Below are 11,859 nucleotides of genomic sequence, written 5' to 3' on the forward strand. Positions count from 1 at the left end.
ATTCTAATGGACGGATTTTATCAAAAGGATATGTTGCTTACATGCCATTATATGTAACATTTAACATGTTAGTTTGTGTGCATCAGGATGCTAAGAATGGTTTCCAACTTGAATGTTTCCTCGAATTTCTTTGTATGTCCCTGTATAACAGCGTTGGTGGAGTTTATATGTCCCTATATATTATGAGTAACATAGATAAGAACTACTTGGATACAGAAAAGCTACTTAAGTCTTTTCTCATAGTTGTCCTCTCTCTCTCTCTCTCTTGTCCAAGTGTCATTTATTTTGCTCAAAATTTATGTGTAGGCTGAGGAATTAGCTGCAGCTTCACTTGCTTGCTTTTCTCCGTCCGCATCAAGTACTGAATGTGTGAACCCATCTATGAAGTTTCAACAGATAAAGTATTATGAGCTTCAGCTCTTGAGCTATTTTAATTCATTCTTAAACGGCTCATTTTATTGTGGCATTTATATAGCCATTTTTAGTACCTCGATTTACCTTTTTAAACTTTGATGATGGATCACGTTTCTGATTTTTTGAGCACATCATTAGTTAGTTCTCTTGTTAATATAGTACTTTCTGGCTAAAAAGGTTATTGATTTCAAATTAATGGAGTTCAAGAATCTTACATTATTTTTAATTTTTTGATAATTTAATATTTACAATAGTAATGGAGGGGGAATTCAAACCATAATTCTTCTCGTAAGGAGGAGAATAAAAATACCACTGAATTACAAAACTCTTAACTAATCTTATTTTAAATTTCATTCAACTAATTATGATGAGATACCATAGATATTTATCTCAATAATATTTGGTTATTTATAGAATTCAAGTCCGCACCTATTCAAAGTTTAGTGGTGCGTTTGGATTTTTTTTTATTAAAAAGTTTATTTATTTATATTCTTAGAGTTTATAAAATACAAAAAACTTTATAATGTATCATCATACTTTAAAAAATGATTTAAAAAAAAATTTTGATAGTGAGGAGGAAGATTTGAACCTCAACATTTTAATTGGAAATATCAAAATGTTCCAATTGAGTTAATAAAATAAGTTAATAAACTAAAATATAAAAATAATACAAAAGAATTCTAGAGTCTAGGCTATAGTTCGATTGAGACCTACTAGTATTTCAAAGTTTCTTTTTTTTTTTTTAAAACATATAAATTTCAAACTCTAACTATCAACCCCAAGGGTTGGCTAAGTGGTTCTTAAAGTCTCCTAATATATATGAGATGCTAAGTTCAAAACTACTAGCTGTGACGTGTGAGATGAGGGGACTACATATAAGGGAGGTTTGATGCATTTAAGAGCCTAAGGCAAAAAATGAATTGGGTTTTTATTTTTATTTTTATTATTTTTAATATTTAACTATGATTTTTTTTATATAAATTTTTTTAAAATTTTACTCAAAACTCTATTATCTTGTTTTAGATGAAAAATTACTAATTAAAATAAACCATATAGATTTTTTTTTTCTTTTTGGTTGAGAAAGTATTTGTCAAACCTTTTCACACATGTTGATGTGTGGCAAATTGACAGAGGTAATTGTAAGTAAAAATGTAATGTTATTAGTGGACCTAGATAAGAACTAGTAAAAGTTTATCAACTCAATTGTTGTGAAAAATGTAAAGAAATTTTTTGTGTATTGCTCTTTTTTTTTTTTTTTTTTTGAAGTGCTACATTCACAACAAATCCTAGGCATTAAAATATTACTCGTTTTGATTTGAACTCATAACTAAAATTATGTTTTTGTGCACCAATAATAGGCAGTAACAACTAACAACCTGTCATTTAGGATTTGTTATAAAAGTATTGTAAAAAATGTTGTAAACATAATGTAGTTGCATGATTTTCCTAGCCCAAACCCTTTTGTTCAGGCCTTGGCCCAAGGCGCAACCCACAATAAATGTTTTGTAGAGGATGGGTCAAGGAACTTAGCCTCAGCGAGCTTGCTCGGTCTAATACATGGACAATATTGTTGCAGGGACAAGAACACAAAGATGGATATTTAACAGCAGATTCTATTTCTTCAGTTAGAATACCTTTCTTTTTTCTTTCGTCCCCCTCTTTGAGGGACTCCACTACATTATATAGTTTTCTCATTCTCATCTGAACCTTACACTTGTTGATCATCTAAGCCTCCACTTGAGCACCTGTCCCATTAGGCTCCCCTATCACTCCCTTGTGAGTTGCAGTGGCCAAGGTAGTACTGTTCAGGGGTCTTTTCCTCATTAATGCGGCCAAGAGGGTGGTTGTGGCACATTTAATGTGGTGGTGGCAGCTTTCCATGAGATATTTTGGGTTTTATTCTTTTTATATGCTGGGAGGATGAACTGCAATGGTTGGGGCGAGCTCTTCGTCCGGACTTCGCAATGTCCGAGGAGGAGTTACTCCTCGGACAGGTTCCTTTTACCGCAATTGGGCCTGGATAATGTTTTATCTGTGGCTTCTCCTCGGACAGGATGCTTTTCGGATGGGCCTGTAGTTTAGACTAGCCCATTATTTTGGGCCGGGCCCCACAATAGCCCCTCAAAACTCCAGTTTTTATCTCCTTCCAAGGAGAAAAGCGGGGTTTTGATGTGAGTAAGAAGGATGGAAGTATGGAGGGCTTGGGGCACGCGTGCGGTCAGGAACTTTGGACGCGCTACAATTTACGAGGCGCGACCATTTACTTCTGGAGGCTTTATGCCCCCCTCATCCAACGGTGTGGCGTGGATCGAACGGCTATCGTTTTTTCTCGAATTTTTAGGTAGGAACGATCTTTTCTCTCTCCTCCCGGCTATATAAGACATCAGAGGGGTTCAGTTTTCCTTTTTATCTGCATCTCATAAACCCCAGAGGATTCCAGAGAGCTCCATCGAACTCTAGAGATCTACGAATACTTGCGTCCGCTAAGCAACCGCAGCCGTTTCTCGTGAAGCGTCTCCTCCAAGAGAGATTTCTAGGCATCCCATTGGGCGCTTTGTGAAGGTATCAGTAAATTTCGTTCATTTCGCCGTTTCGATTCCCTCCTCGGACTTTACTTTTCTTATCGGTCTTTATTTTCGTTTCTCCAGTTCAGCTCAGATGGGTAGATTCGAAAAATTAGTAAAAACTCCGGCTGCTATGGAGGCCTTTAGGGCAAAATACCACATTCCCCCGGGGGTGGGGCTGCAGTACTGTCCTCTTGAAGGAGTATTGACAGATAGAGGCGAGGGAGAAGTTGTTATCCCCATGATTGCTTTCATAGAGGGAGGGATGACACTTCCCATGCGTAGGATTACTAAGGAATATCTGTCCAACCATAGGTTGACGCCGCATCAGTGTGCCCTGAACATGTTCAAGATACTAGGCTGTGTAGATGTCCTAGACGAGCGGATGAACCTAGGCCTTACCTAGCACGATGTGGCTTATCTGTACGAGTGTCACCATATCGAGAACGGAGGGTATTATCTTAAATCCCGATCCGAGGTCGTTAGGTTGATCTCTTGTCTCCCGGTATCCAATAAGACCGTGAAAAACGATTTCCTTATTGCTTCAGGGGAGTGGTTCGATGGTATTCATTGTCCAACTCGGGAAGGAACCCTAGGTGCGGCGTCTTTAGGGCCAATCCTTTTTGGGAAAGGGTTTAGCATTGGGGGGGTTATTTTTCTCGCTTTCTTTACAATTAGAATATTTCATAAACTAACCCCATTTTTCTTGGACGTTTGCAGATAAAGTTCATGTCGCTCCTCGGCTAAACTTCGTGAACGTGCCGGCGTTGAACTACCTCCTAAGGTCGGAAATATACGTTACTGAGGATGGACAGTTGCGCGCGGCCCATCTGGTTCTGGGCTATCAACCTCTGAGCCGCTCTTTCCAAGCTATCGGTCACGCCACAAGGGCTGGCAGTCCGAGGTTGGCTAGGATTGACATGTCTAAGACCGGGTTCCTAGCTCAACGTGATCTTCCACCAGTCGTACTACCCGGCGTTCGAGATCCTTATCAAGCAGAGCAATTACCTCCGCCAGTCAAGCTTGGAGTTGCTATTTCGGTTGAAGAGGAATCTGAATCATCTCGTCTTTCCCTTGAGGAAGAGATAGACGAGTTTTATTTTGAGGAGGAGGTTCAGCAAACTCCCTTGGTTGAGCTTTCTGATCCTAAAGGAGAGCAAGACCAACACTCCGCAGTTGGTGTTCCCTCAATCATTATCTGCTCGGACGATCCCTCGGACGAAGTGATAGAGCCTATGGCCGGGAAGGGAAAAACTTTAAGGGAGTTGATGGCCTCCCGAGGGAAAGGTCAGTCATCAAAGGGTCAGTCATCAAAGGGACCAACTCAATCACAGGTCCAGACCCTTCCTCTTGTGGTCCCTCAGGTCTCCTCGGACCTTGGCCTTAAGGTTAATCCGGACCTGAAGAAGAAAAGGCTGGTTGAGACTCCTGAGGAGGGTGAGGTGGTTGCCCAGCCGACCAAGCAGCAAAAAACCACTCGGGCGCCAAGGAGCAGAAGGGGTAACTCCTCGGAAAGCCGGGATGAGGAGAACCTTGCTGAAGTACGCACTACCTCGCGTACATGGAGCCCCAAGTTGGAGCTAGATGGGGTTGCCATCCCCTACAATGCGTCGGTCCGAGAGTATAACCGAGGCCGGGTAGGGTACGTGGCTGATGCCTTAGAGCAACCCCTACTCCTTCCTCGGGATATGGAGGCCTATAGGCGGTTCTCTCAGCCCGAGATCTTCCTATCCCTCAAAAGGGATCTCGCGATGGTAAATAATCTTTTTACTGTTTTATTAGTTTACTTAACCTTGTTAAATTTTTTAAACCAATCTTGTTTCGTTCGCAGATTACTCAGCAGGTATTTGTGGCTGAGGAATTTTGTCGTGATAATCGCAGCCGGGCTGAGGCTGAGACCCAGTCTCGGTCGGAGATGGAGAAAACCTTGGGGTCCCTCAAGCATGACCACCTTGAACTCACGGAGAAGTTCAAGGAGTCGGAGCAACGGCGCAAAAGTGCAGAGGCTGGTTTGAAAAGTGCTGAGACCCAGGCGGAGGACCAGCGCAAAGAGCTGTACTCGACCCAGATCAACCTTGCCACCGAGAAGCAGGCAGTGCTGGATCTTAAGATTGCTCTGCAAAAAGTTGAGGATAAGCTGCGGCGGGTCAAAGAGGAGGCTCAGCTGATCCGAGAGGCCACAGAGGCTGAAAAGAATGCTTCTCGCCAGCTCGGGGCCCAAGAAACGGAGGCCAGGCTATCCGAGGAGATTCCCGAGGTGTGCAGGGACTACTGCAGCATCTCATGGGCTCATGCCCTTGATGCTGCAGGAGTTCCTGCAGATTCGGTGCTAAGACTGCCCGAGAACATTTTCTACCCTGAGGAGATTCGAGAGAATCCTGATGGCGTCCAAGTGGCTTCAGAGCAGGATCTGGCGGTGCCTGATAAGGCGAAGGATCCCGCCACGGACCCTACCATCGAGGTTCCTCCTCCTCAGCCCGAGCAAAAAGAAGATCCTCCAGCTGAAGCTTAGCTTTTAGGCTTTCAATTTTTGTATTCCCTTCTTTTTTTTGAATGAGAGTCGTCTTGTTTTTGCGCTCTTTTGTAAGGACCTCTCTTTGTGTTGTCCTCGAAATATTAATATAGAATGTTTGCTTTGCTTTCTATGGATGCATGCTAGTACCGCTTCTTTTTTTTTTATAAACGTTTGCAGCGACATAGATAAATGTAAACGCTCAAGATAAAAAGGGTTGTTGGGCAGCGAATTTGAATGAGGGTTGCAATGGTGCCAGACTGTGCTCACGCCTTAGAATGATTTCCCTTAAGTAATAATCTCCCAATCTGTCATAAGTAATAATTTCCCCTAAGTCTGTGTTCCGAGGAGCCATGCAGGACTTAGGTTCTGTTTAAAACTATGAATAATCGTCATGAGTAATAATTTCACCTAAGTCTGTGGTCCGAGGAGCCATGCAGGACTTAGGTTCTGTTTAGAACTATGAATAATTGTCATGAGTAATAATTTCCCCTAAGTCTGTGGTCCGAGGAGCCATGCAGGACTTAGGTTCTGTTTAGAACTATGAATAATTGTCATGAGTAGTAATTTCCCCTAAGTCTGTGGTCCGAGGAGCCATGCAGGACTTAAGTTCTGTTTAGAACTATGAATAATTGTCATGAGTAATAATTTCCCCTAAGTCTGTGGTCCGAGGAGCCATGCAGGACTTAGGTTCTGTTTAGAACTATGAATAATTGTCATGAGTAGTAATTTCCCCTAAGTCTGTGGTCCGAGGAGCCATGCAGGACTTAGGTTCTGTTTAGAACTATGAATAATTGTCATGAGTAATAATTTCCCTTAAGTCTATGGTCCGAGGAGCCATGCAGGACTTAGGTTTTGTTTAGAACTATGAATAATTGTCATGAGTAATAATTTCCCCTAAGTCTGTGGTCCGAGGAGCCATGCAGGACTTAGGTTCTGTTTAAAACTTGTATAAATTGTCATGAGTATTAATTTCCCCTAAGTCTGTGGTCCGAGGAGCCATGCAGGACTTAGGTTCTGTTTAAAACTATGAACAGTCGTAAATAGAACAGTAGGCAGAGGACAGTCATGGAACAAAACGTGGGCTAGACCATTTTTATTAATAACAATATCTTCTGAGGTTATTTACATTCCATGGTCGAGGTACAGTTTTTTCGTCTAAATCTTCTAGGTAGTAGGTGCCTATCTCGGCCACGGATGTGACACGGTATGGTCCTTCCCAATTGGGCCCTAACTTGCCCCAAGAGGGGTTTTTTGCGCTGCCGAGAATCTTCCTCATCACGAGATCACCCGGACCTAGAGGTCGCAGTTTTACATTGGCATCATACCCTTGCCTCAGCTTCTGGTGATAATAGGCCATATGAATCGTGGCCTTTTCCCTTCTTTCCTCGGCTAGGTCTAGACTTTTTCCCAATAACTCGTCGTTACCGTCCAGGGTAAACGAGTTAGACCTCAGCGTGGGAAAGTTGTTCTCGATTGGGAGCACGGCCTCAGCCCCGTAAGTCATCGAAAAGGGGGTCTCACCGGTTGACCGTCGCGGCGTCATCCGATAGGTCCATAGGACGTGCGGGAGTTCTTCTACCCATCTCCCTTTTGCCTCATCCAGTATTTTCTTCAGTCCGTTCACTATGACCTTGTTCACGGCTTCGACTTGCCCATTTCCTTGAGGGTAGGCGGGAGTGGAATATCGGTTAATGATTCCAAACTCGCGGCAATACTCCCTAAAGTTCTTACTGTCGAACTGAAGACCATTGTCGGAAATGAGTGTACGTGGAGTTCCGAAGCGGGTGATGATGTTCTTCCAGATGAATTTCTGAGCGTCCACATCCCTAATGTTGGCCAAAGGTTCAGCCTCCACCCATTTAGTGAAGTAATCAGTTCCGACTATTATGTATCGCTTGTTCCCCGCAGCTTTGGGGAAAGGTCCGACAATATCAAGGCCCCATTGTGCGAATGGCCATGGGCTAGAGAGGGGGTTAAGAACCCCTCCGGGTTGGTGGATATTCGAGGCGAATATTTGGCACTGGTCACACTTCTTAGCGTATTCTTGGGCCTCTCTTTGCATGTTCGGCCACCAGTACCCTTGGGTGAGTGCCCTGTGCGCTAGTGACCTTCCTCCGGTGTGGCTTCCACAAATCCCCTCGTGTAACTCCTCAAGTAGAGACTCGGATTCTTCTGGATGTACGCAAAGTAGGTACGGTCCAGAGCAAGAGCGCCGATATAGTTTGTGGTCCTCTGATAGCCAGAACTGAGGAGCATTCCTGCGTATCTTCTCGGCTTCCAGTTTTTCCTCCGGTAAGATGTCGTTTTGGAGGAAGTTCTTTATGGGGTCCATCCAGCTCGAACTTTTTCTGATCTGATGGACTTGGGCCGGGTTTCTGCTGATGGGACTTGCCTGGACTAGATCTTCAACAAGGATCATTCATGGCAGATTATGTGCCGAGGACGTGGCGAGAGTGGCCAGCGAGTCTGCATGGGTGTTTACACTTCTGGAAATGTGCGTCAGTCTGAAGGATTCAAAACTCGTCTGTACCCGTTTGACTTGTCCCAGATACTCTTCCATCCTAGCATCTCTGGCTTCCAGCTCACCCATCACTTTTCCGACAACCAATCTGGAGTCCGAGAATGCTTCTATTATTCTTCCGCCCAGTCTTTGAACCATCGTCATCCCTTGAAGTAAGGCTTCGTATTCGGCTTCATTGTTCGTAGCTGAGAATCCGAGCCTCAGTGATTTTTCAATGGCAGCGCCGTCCGGCGATATTAAAACTATCCCAACTCCAGATCCTCTCTGGTTGGCCGCGCCATCCACGTAGACCCTCCAATGCAAGGTCCTCCCTGCTGAAATTGCACCAACCGATTTTCCATCCATGTCTTTCTTCTCGGTTATTGTTTCTATAGAGGGTTCAGCAAACTCCGCTACCAAGTTTGTAAGGACCTGTCCTTTGATGGAGGATCTGGGCATATATTTAATGTCAAAGGCCCCCAAAAGTGCGCTCCACATGGCGATCCTTCCTGTGTAGTCAGCGCTTCGAAGCATTGCTCGGAGGGGAAGCTGAGTTAGAACGATGACCGTATGCGCCTGAAAGTAATGAGGAAGCTTCTGGGTGGCATGCACTATTGCCAGAATTGCCTTTTCCAAAGGTAGGTATCGCACCTCGGCCTCATGTAATGATTTGCTCACATAGTAAACCGGTCGCTGCACCCCATTATCATCCCGTATCAGTACCAGGCTTACAGCATGGGGAGCTACAGCGACATACGCAAACAGCACCTCGTCTGCCTCAAGGCTGGACATAATGGGTGGTCGGGATAGGTAGTCCTTAAGCTGCTGGAAAGCCCGAGCACAATCCTCCGACCATTCAAACCCTTTCCACTTGTTTATTAGGAGGTAAAAAGGTCGGCATCGATCTGCTGATCGCGATATGAACCGGTTTAATGCTGCGATCATACCAGTGAGCTTCTGCACTTCCTTCGGGTTCCGAGGAGCCTGTAGGCTGTTAATTGCTTTGATTTGGTCGGGGCTTACTTCTATTCCCCTGTGGGTCACCATGTACCCTAGAAATTTCCCAGACCCGACCCCAAATGAACATTTGGAAGCATTCAGCCGCAACTGGTGCTCCCTTAAGATGGCGAAGATTATTTCGAGGTCTTTCACGTGCTCGGACACCCTCTTACTCTTCACAACCATATCGTCTATGTAAACCTCAATAATCTTGCCCAGTTGTGGCTCGAACATCTGGGTCATCATCCTTTGGTAAGTTGAGCCTGCGTTCTTCAGCCCAAACGGCATCACCTTATAGTGATAATTTCCGATGGGAGTCATGAAAGCCGTCTTCTCTTGGTCTTCTAGCGCAAGGGGTATCTGATGATAGCCCTGGAAGGCGTCCAGGAAACTCATTCGAGGGTGTCCGACGGTTGCATCCACCAATCGGTCGATTCGGGGTAGGGGGAATGGGTCCTTTGGGCACGCCTTGTTCAGGTCCGTGAAGTCCACGCAGACCCTCCACTTCCCTGTCTTCTTCCTTACCACCATCGTGTTTGCCAACTATTCGGGGTAAAAGACCTCTTTGATAGCCCCTGCTTTTTTCAGTTTTGCCACTTCGTCTCTTACGGCACTAGCATGTTCCTTTGAAGGGCGTCGGGGTGGCTGCTTCTTCGGTGTGGAAGAGGGGTTGACGTTCAAGTGGTGACAAATAAGGCTAGGATCAACTCCCGGCGCGTCGTAAGCGTCCCATGTAAACACATCGACATTTTCTCTGAGAAATCTGACCAGTTCCTCTTTTTCTCTAGAAGGCAACTCAGAGCCGACCTGAAAGAACTTCTCCGGGTCGTTGTTGACAGCGATCTTATCTAAACTTTCACACCTTATCTCCTCGGCCAGCCCATTGCCTTGCCTTGCTGAGGTGGCTGGTTGCTATAAGCTCTCCTGGACCGAGGACTCAGCTTGGGGCTGATGTAAAATGGCGGCCACCATACACTTCCTGGCCACGGCTTGGTCTCCTCGGATCTCTTCTACTTGTCCTCTGGATGGGTATTTCACTTTTTGGTGAAGTGTGGAGGTTACGGCTTCTAGGGCGTGGATCCATGGCCTGGCGACTATTGCGGTGTAGGGTGAGTAAGCGTCGACCACTATAAAATTCACCTCCACCACCTCCGACCCAGTTTATATGGGTAGTCGGATCTGCCCCTTTGGCGTAACAATTTTTCCTTCGAAGCTGAGAAGGGGGGAATCATAAGCTGCCAAATCTTCCGGCTTCAAGTTCAGCCCCTTGTATAGATCAGGGTACATTATCTTTACCGCACTTCCCGAGTCCACTAACACCCTTTTTACATCGAAGCCCCCAATTCTTAATGTAACCACCAAGGCATCGTCGTGAGGTTGAATAGTTCCTCTCTTATCCTCGTCCGAGAATCCCAACATCAAAGAGCTTCCCTTTTTTGACCTTTTGGGTTCCCTTTGCCTGCCCTCGGAGGGGAGCCGATCAACAGCTAGTACCCTGGGGATGGGTGGCCCAGTTCTTCCTGGCGCGGCGAGGATGACATGTATCGTCCCGGTGGGGGGTCTTAAGGACACATCCTTTCGAGACTCTTGTATTGCTTGGCCGGGATGGCCGCTCGATGGGTGCAGAAGGTGACGTAACTTCCCTTCTCGGACCAACTGATCTAGGTGATTCCATAGATTCCTGCAATCCTCAGTGGTATGCCCATGGTCCTGATGATAGTGACAGTACAGGTTCTGGTTACGTTTAGAAGGGTCTCCAGCCATCTTTCCCGGCCATCTGAAATAGGGCTCGTTCCTTACTTTCTCCAGTACCTGTTGCATTGGCTCCCTGAATACGACATTCACTGTTTGCGGGTTGCTCTGTCCAGCCTGTCGCGAAAAATCTCTCATCGGCTGACTACGGTTATACCGTTCCGACCTAAAATCATTCGTTTTGGGGGGGATAACCTTCTCCTTTCTCCTTCCTTGCAGCTGATCTTCCTCTACCCTTTTGTACTTGTCGATCCTATCCATCAGCTGATGAACGTCGGCAACTGGTTTTCCAGTGAGGGATTTCCTTAAGCCATGCTCGGTGGGGAGACCGCTTTTGAACGTGCTGATAGCAACATCATCATGGTTGTCATCTAAATCGTTATACACCTCCCAATATCTATTTGAGTACGCTTTCAGGGTTTCTCCCTCGTGCATGGATAAGGACAGTAGCGAACTGAGGGGTCGAGGGACTCTGGTGTTTGTAATAAAACGGGAGCAGAAAGCTTGAGTGAGTTGCTTGTAGGAGCCTATAGAGTTTGTCCTCAGGCTGTTGAACCACCTCATTGCCATTGATCCCAAGCTGGATGGGAAGATTTTGCACATTAGGGCTTCATTTTGTGAGTAGATCGCCATTTTTTGGTTAAACTGACTCACATGCTCTACCGGGTTTGCTCGGCCGTTATAGATGGCGAACGCCGGTTGGTTGAAGCGTCTAGGCAGCTTAGCCCCTTCGATTCTATACGTGAAGGGTGACCTTGAAACCTGGTCCAGCGCCTTCTTCATAGCATCGTTCCCCGAACCCTTGTTGGACGAGCTCTCATACTTCCGTACAGGGCGTGGTTCCCTTTCGCAAGAAAATGTTTCACTTGGGGGGGCCCTTGACCTCCGCCGGTAACTCGCATCCTCCGCATCAGAAGACTCGCTTGAGTAAGAGGGAGATCGTTTTCGCTGCACAAGTCGTAACTTCCTCTTCAGGTCATCTATCTCTCGCTGCATGGCCTGGTGACTATTTCGCCTCTGGGACACGTGACTACCTATCTGAGTGTGACTCTGACTCGTCCGGATAGTATGCACACTTCCCTCACGATTCCCCCTGTCGCCTGGGTTGGTTAGGT

The sequence above is a fragment of the Quercus lobata genome, chromosome 2 (genome assembly GCF_001633185.2).
Source record: "Quercus lobata isolate SW786 chromosome 2, ValleyOak3.0 Primary Assembly, whole genome shotgun sequence".
NCBI lineage: Eukaryota > Viridiplantae > Streptophyta > Magnoliopsida > Fagales > Fagaceae > Quercus > Quercus lobata.